Consider the following 7,716-nt stretch of genomic DNA (forward strand, 5'->3'; position numbering starts at 1 on the left):
CCGGCTTTTTAGGCAGAGAGGCCAGACAACCTATTCATCGGGAGCTAATAATATTGGTAGAGGACCTGAATGCATGGAATCTGTTTCCGTGGGGTTCGTATATATGGAAAGCTACCTGGACTAAGTTGTCGTCTGCCTTTGATGACCGCAAAAGTTTGCGGGGCGATGGGTCCAAATACACTTTGTCAGGCTTTGTTTGGGCCTTTAAGGTAAGAATTTCTATATAATGTTTCTAAAATTATAATTAATTATTTAACAATTACTAATTTTGTTATTATATTGTTTGTAGATTTGGATATTCGAGGCTTTCCCCAGCATGCGTACATATGCAATAAAAACGTCAAATGATATTCCCAGGGCTATTTCCTGGAAGAGGAAAACTCTGTTGGATTGGGAAGACTTAATATCATATGCGACAATAAATAATGTAAGTTAACACAAATACTTTCATATAATATATAAACAAGTTATTAATAGTAGACGTTTAACTTTGTTTGAGTTTTTATATTTTAGGAGGCCAACATTCCATTACAAAGACTGACACCCACGGAGGAAGAGCTTGCCACTGATTGGTGGCAAGCTAGTCAGAGTTTTTTGATGGCACGGATGATGAGCAGCATCCACTTCCTCCAATTCGAGAGCCATCACCTCACCTAGAGCCATCACCCGATCGACCCGACTATACACCTCTAGAACGAGAGCCATCACCTATCTCGTCACATCATCGAGCCTCTTCTCCACCATCACCTCATGATAGGCGACCGGCAAAGATGCCACAACTCCTATCTCCCTGTTCTCCACCTCCACCTCCACGGGATGAGTCAAGGGAGTTACGTGATGAGGTCAATGCCTTGCGTGAGGAGATCGGTACTCTACGCGATAACGATGGTGCATGGCGTGTGGAGGTGTCAACTTTACGTGGTGAGGTTGCCGCTCTACGTGAGATGATAGTATCGTTGCAGAATGAGGTTCATACTCTACGCAACGAGGTAAGTTTAAGATTTTCCATATTTAACTTAATGATAAATTTACTCGTAATTTCACTTAGATTAGCCATTTCACTTAGATTGCTTAGTAAATTTATTCGGTTACTGCCAATTCTGCTAAACTGTGTATTCTTTAACACTGTGAAATAGTATTTGTCTTTGTTTTGTCTTTTGGTTGAAAGTAAATTTGTTCGGTTGCTGCCAATTCTGCTAAACTGTGTATTCTTTAACACTGTGAAATAGTATTTGTCTTTGTTTTGTCTTTTGGTTGAAAGTAAATTTGTTCGGTTGCTGCCAATTCTGCTAAACTGTGTATTCTTTAACACTGTGAAATAGTATTTGTCTTTGTTTTGTCTTTTGGTTGAAAGTAAATTTGTTCGGTTGCTGCCAATTCTGCTAAACTGTGTATTCTTTAACACTGTGAAATAGTATTTGTCTTTGTTTTGTCTTTTGGTTGAAAGTAAATTTGTTCGGTTGCTGCCAATTCTGCTAAACTGTATATTCTTTAACACTGTGAAATAGTATTTGTCTTTGTTTTGTCTTTTGGTTGAAGTAATGCAATCCATTCAAGTTTCAATTCGCAGAAGAAGAAATAGTTTACTTTCGCAACACGAAACTTAAAATCGCAACGCGAAACCAAAATCGCAACGCGAAATGAAAATCGCAACGACAGAATCGCAACGCGAAACCAAAATCGCAACGACAAGATAGCAACGCGAAACCAAAATCGCATTGCGATTTTCATTTCGCGTTGCGATTCTTTCGTTGCGATTTTCATTTCGCATTGCGATTCTGTCGTTGCGATTTTCATTTCGCGTTGCGATTTTGGTTTCGTGTTGCGAAAGTAAACTATTTCTTCTTCTGCAAATTGAAACTTGAATGGATTGCATTACTTCAACCAATAGACAAAACAAAGACAAATACTAACTTCAGGGTATTAGTTTGAAACATATTTTTCTTTGTTATCTGATGCATTTTGTGAACTATGATAGAATAATGACTTGGGTGAATACAATGCAAGTTTGAAACATATTTGTCTTTGTTTTCACTGTTTAAATATCATGTCTGTTTATTTACTGATTTTTGTATTTAATTATTTAGCGGCCCGATAGAGTGGATGCTTTACGTCGGGTTATGCTTGCACGACGGAGTTCACGCATCAGACAGCGTGCACGTGCTATTAAGTCTCCGTACACCCCAATAGTGCGAAGACACCGCAAGAAGAAGCCCGACTCGCCTGTCATCCCTCAAGAGTCCACTCCTATCGTTGAAGAGGCCCCCCCCTATCATTCCTCGAGAGTCCCCTCCCACCGATCAAGAGGCCACTGTCATCATTGAAGAGGTCCCTCCCACCATTCAAGAGCCCGATTCACATGGCGTCATATGTAGGCTTCTTGAGAAACCCTCTGACGTGCCGGACATGATGGATTCAAGTTGGCTCTCGTATGAGTTACCGGCCAGTACCATACCGGTATCTGAAGAGGAGAGGGAACAACTACCGGACACAATTCTGGATAACACCCTTTGGGCTAAGACCGCTGTTGATTTTTATCTACATGAGCGGAGCCAGGGGTGTTTCACTGACATATTCAAGCTCACCGATGATATCTATTTGTTGCTTGATCGGTCTTGGTGGGGCGTATTATTAGGGGTCGAAGACAATGGCTATTTCGATGGGGGGGGTAAGTCTTATATTTTTCTTATATTTCAATTTGATTAATTTTTTTTTTAAATTTATGTAAGTCACTAATATATGTCTTTTTTTGTAAAACAGCATATCGATGCGTGGGTGACACGTCTTCTAATAATAAGAAAACTTAAGAAAAATAAAAATATACGATATACAATTATGCCGACGTCTTTTCACGCCGTTCACTTGAAGAATGCACGAGATGAATCATTTGATTTGGGCAATGGACAAGCTAAACTTTATCCTGCATGGTGGGAGGTCGATAAGGTTAGTATTTATTTTAGATTGAGTTTAAAGGTTTTATGAAATAAGTGCGCAAATGAATGAATTATTACTTATGATTGCAGGTGTTTATCCCTGTTTTGGAACGTAAACATTGGATTCTCGTCGAGCTTCAGCTCCCATCCCTTAAGACAATAGTGTATGACAGCATGATAAATTACATATCATTGGCTGATTTAAGAGATGTTATTAAGGGATGGAGCTCTCATTTGGCTAAATTCTTGGATGCGATCAATTATTGGACTCGTTCTGGAAACAAGAAGCCAAAGAAGCTCAATATTACAGTTATTAGAGACGAGACCGCGCCACAACAAACGAGCGGAGCCAGAGGAGATTGTGGTCCTCTCGTATGCTTGGCGTTGGAGCGTTTGACGACGGGAAGCATCAAGTATCTACCTCCCACCGATAGAGATAGAGCTGCAGTAGGCTTGTGGTTTCGGCATTATATGGCTAAATCGATATATACGAGACGCTGCCTACCTGCATCCGCGTTATAAAAATGTCCATAAACAATTGGTAAGTTTATATACTTTTGGTTTGAAAATGTTTGGTTAAGTACCTAGAATTCAATAATTTGCTGTTTGTAGGTTTTAGATGTGTAGAAAGTGTTGTTTGAGCAAATGTTTGGTTTCTGCAGGTTAATCTCAGAAGTGAACTGCGTGAAAATGATGTATGGCTGCAAAAGTTGATTCAATAGTTTAATTGATTGTTTTTTGATTGTTTAATTGATTTGTAAAAGTTGATTCAATAGTAGATGATCGGAAATAAGAATTATTGCTTATTTTTTGATTGTTTAATTGATTTGTAAAAGATGATTTGTATAAGTTGATTTGTGTAATTGATGCGAACATAATTCTTATTTGTGCTTGTTTAATTGATTGAAATGTAATGGTTGATTTTGTTGATTTCAATCTGCATTATGTTGAAGGCAAAAATGACTATCGCAATGCGAAATGAAAATCGCAATGCGAAATGAAAATCGCAACGAGAGAATCGCAATGCGAAATGAAAATCGCAATGCGGAAATGAAAATCGCAACGAGAGAATCGCAATGCGTTTATAATTTCGCATTGCGATTCTCTCGTTGCGATTTTCATTTCGCATTGCAATTTTCATTTCGCATTGCGATTCTCTCGTTGCGATTTTCATTTCCGTGTTGCGATTTTCATGTTGGGATTTTCATTTCGCATTGCGATTCTCTCGTTGCGATTGTAATTTCCGTGTTGCGATAGTCAAATGCATGCCTAATAGTGATAACAACTGAATAACAAGAGTTGGTTAAGTCAAAATGGTTGGCCTGAGTCATTAATTCAACTGAAAATGTTAAAAGTTCACACATAAAATCCACATAATACAACGTTTGCATTTAAAAATCACCTAAGTTAACAGTCCCAAAAGGTGAAGCCAATTGTGATTGGGATTTTAAAGATGATTGCCTTTTGCTTGACACCATATGAGCTTTGGATTTTGATGAGGATCCATATTTTGGTAGAGGAAAAGATGATTTTGATGGCACTGGTGATCCACATGTCAACCTTGTATGACCACTTTCCTTGCACCGACTACATGTCGATCTCTTCTTCTCTTCACCCTTAGACGGTATACGATCGTGACTTTTTGGTCGGCCAGGTAGCCTTCTGTCCATGGCTGGTGGCAAAACTGTTTGTAAGTCATCTGGTATGTCCCACTCAGAAGGATGTGGAATAGGGTAGACAATCTCGGCATAAGTCTGTCGATAAACTTCTGTAGTGTAGCAATCCATAGCGTATGCGCTTGAATCATCTTGGTTTAAATGAAGAGCAACTTTTATAACATGGCCACACGGATAACCAGATGTTTGCCATTTCATACAACTACACGTCTTTGCATTTAGATCGACTAGCCCATTTAAGTTATTATCCAGTACTTGAAACAAAGTGTTTGAACATGGTTCAACTCTCCATGACGTTGACTTCACAACACGTTTCGTTATCTTTTTTTCAGTCCATGGTGTAACACGATGTTCCAATGTTCCTGTAAATTTAAATAAACAATACTTAGTAAAATATATAAATATGATAAGTTACGAATTCAAAGAAATAATACCTGCATGGTTTCTTTTCTTGTAGTACCACTGTTGAATAGAGGCTCGAAAAAACTCCATTAACATAGTAATGGGTAATTTCCGGGAATGACGACTTAGAGCGTTGATTGATTCTGCACTATTAGACGTCATGAAACCATATCTTGCTCCAAGTTGATGTACTCTTGACCATCTTTCAAACCCGACATCTTCTAGTGTTTGAGCACACTGAGGCAAAACACGTCTTAAACAATTTATATGCTTATTGAAATCCACTTCCCGATAAGCTTTTACAGCCTTCCAGTATGTCCATTTGTGCTTTTTTATACCAGCAGACCTTGATTTTAGATTTCTATACAAATGAACACCACAAAGTCCATGAAAAGCATCTGGGAAACACCTTCTAACAGCGTTGTCAATTGAGTTTGCCCTATCGGATATGATTGTCAGATTGCTAATAGGACCTATGCAATCCCTAAGATGCCCCATAAACCATGTCCATGAATCAGAGGTTTCAGATTTGCCAACCCCGTAAGCTATTGGCAATATCCCATTGTTAGCATCCATGGCTACTGCTAATAAGTTTACTCCAAGGTATCGACCTTTCAAATGTGCTCCGTCAACTATAATAACTGGGCGCATGCAAGTAATAAACGAACGAATCTACAAAATAATATACACAAGAAATATAATCATTTAAATGTGAAATGCATGTAACTAACAAAAATGAGTCAACAAAATTATATTGATTTACTAACCGTAGCACCAATGGCGATAAACAACAACTCAAAGCGTCCATCTCTATCTGTTTTGATATGAGTTACCGACCCAGGATTTTTCAGCTTTAAATTGTGACAATAAGCCGGCAGTTGGGCAAACGATGCTTCTGGCGACCCCCTCAACAATTCCAAGGCATAACATTTGGCTCTCCAAGCTTGAGAATATGATATACTAATCTTGAACCGAGCATTCATGTCAGTCATAATTTCATGTCCCCGATATACCATGCCATTCAAAAACATTAACTCAGCCAGAAAACCACCCAACACCTTTTTGTTTGCCTGTCTATGGTGAGGAAAAACTTGGGTTCTTGAACATGTATGTTTATCAATAAAAGTCCTAACTTGAAACATTTCGCAATCTTTTATTCTCTTTGCAATCATACGCCACGTACAGTTTTTGTCAATCATACACCTTGTTTCGAAACGATCTTTGCTTGATTTGTTAACTTTTAGTTGATAGCCATCTTCCACACATTTCGTATACAAAGCTATCTTCAAGTCTTCCTTTGTATCAAAACAATCATCTTTCTTGATACGAATAACTTTTGTGTAACAATCAACTGCTTTCTTTACCAACTCTTCTTCCGGTATCTGAAGTAATTCTGGCATATTCCAGTTATACGCCCGTGGCATTTTCTTTTCTTCGGGGACTTTTTCTTCTTCTTTTTCTTCTTCAGGATTATATGAATTACAGAATGGATGTTCAACATGTTCATTCACAGTCGTAACTTCCTCCTCATTATCATCAACAATACATTCTTCGACAACGGCTGTTTCATCATCAAAATTCGGGTATTGACCAATATCAAAATCATTACACGCAGGGTCTGTTTCTTCTTCTGAAACATCATCAAAATCCGTGTATTGACCAATATCAAAGTCCGGATATTGACCAAGACCAAATTTCGAATACTGACTAGTACTCACAATTTTTTCTGTTGGCTCATCATCGTCTAACTGGTCAATACGAAAATCGGAATTTGGTGCTGAAAGTTGATTGGGATTTGGATTAGAGAAAGGTTGTGGGTTTTGAGAAAAACTTAGTTGATTACTACCCGCTACTGACCCAACAATACTACTTCTAGGTTCAACAACATACAATGTAACATCATCTTGTGAAACACTAATGTAAGCAATGAATCGTTCAACATCTTCATTGTCGGTTAACAAATAAACTTTACCATTTCTCTGATAAGATAGCCTAAATCCACTTAGGGGCTCTAAATTCAATTTATTTGAAACACGTAGCATTAGAGTTTCATAAGTTAACTTTTGTAAAGACAATTTTAGTTGAAGATTCATGGGTAAAGGCATATATTGTAAAACACCATGAACATTATCCCATGACCCTCCAAAACACAAATCTATCCAAACATGATCAACATTAGATGATTTCATGGTTGTAAATTAATTTACTAAACAGACGAGCTGCGAAACTAAAACCTGTTGCCGGATTGGGAAGGATGTCGTTGGATATAGGAACGGATGTCGCCGGAGAGAGTGATAGATGGAGATGGAATGAGTTGCGATTTAGGGATTTAGTTTATGATTTCAGTGTTATATACCCAAAATTTCAGTGTTGTGATTTACAGATTCTCGTTGCGATTTACGGATTATCGTTGCGATTTACAGATTCTCGTTGTGATTTACGGATTATCGTTGCGATTTACGGATACGCGTTGCGATATACGGATACGCATTGCGATTTACCCATACGCGTTGCGATTTACGGATACGCGTTGCGATTTATGTGTTCGCGTTGCGATTTTCATATTCGCGTTGCGATTTTGGAAAATCGCAATGCGAATTTGTACTATCGCATTGCGATTTTCAAGAATCGCGTTGCGATTTTGGAAACTGATTTGCGATTCTGGGGATCGCGTTGCGATTTTTATTTCGCGTTGCGATTTTGTT

Source organism: Hibiscus syriacus, unplaced genomic scaffold (assembly GCF_006381635.1).
Source record: "Hibiscus syriacus cultivar Baekdansim isolate YM2019G1 unplaced genomic scaffold, ASM638163v2 tig00116951_pilon, whole genome shotgun sequence".
Taxonomy (NCBI): domain Eukaryota; kingdom Viridiplantae; phylum Streptophyta; class Magnoliopsida; order Malvales; family Malvaceae; genus Hibiscus; species Hibiscus syriacus.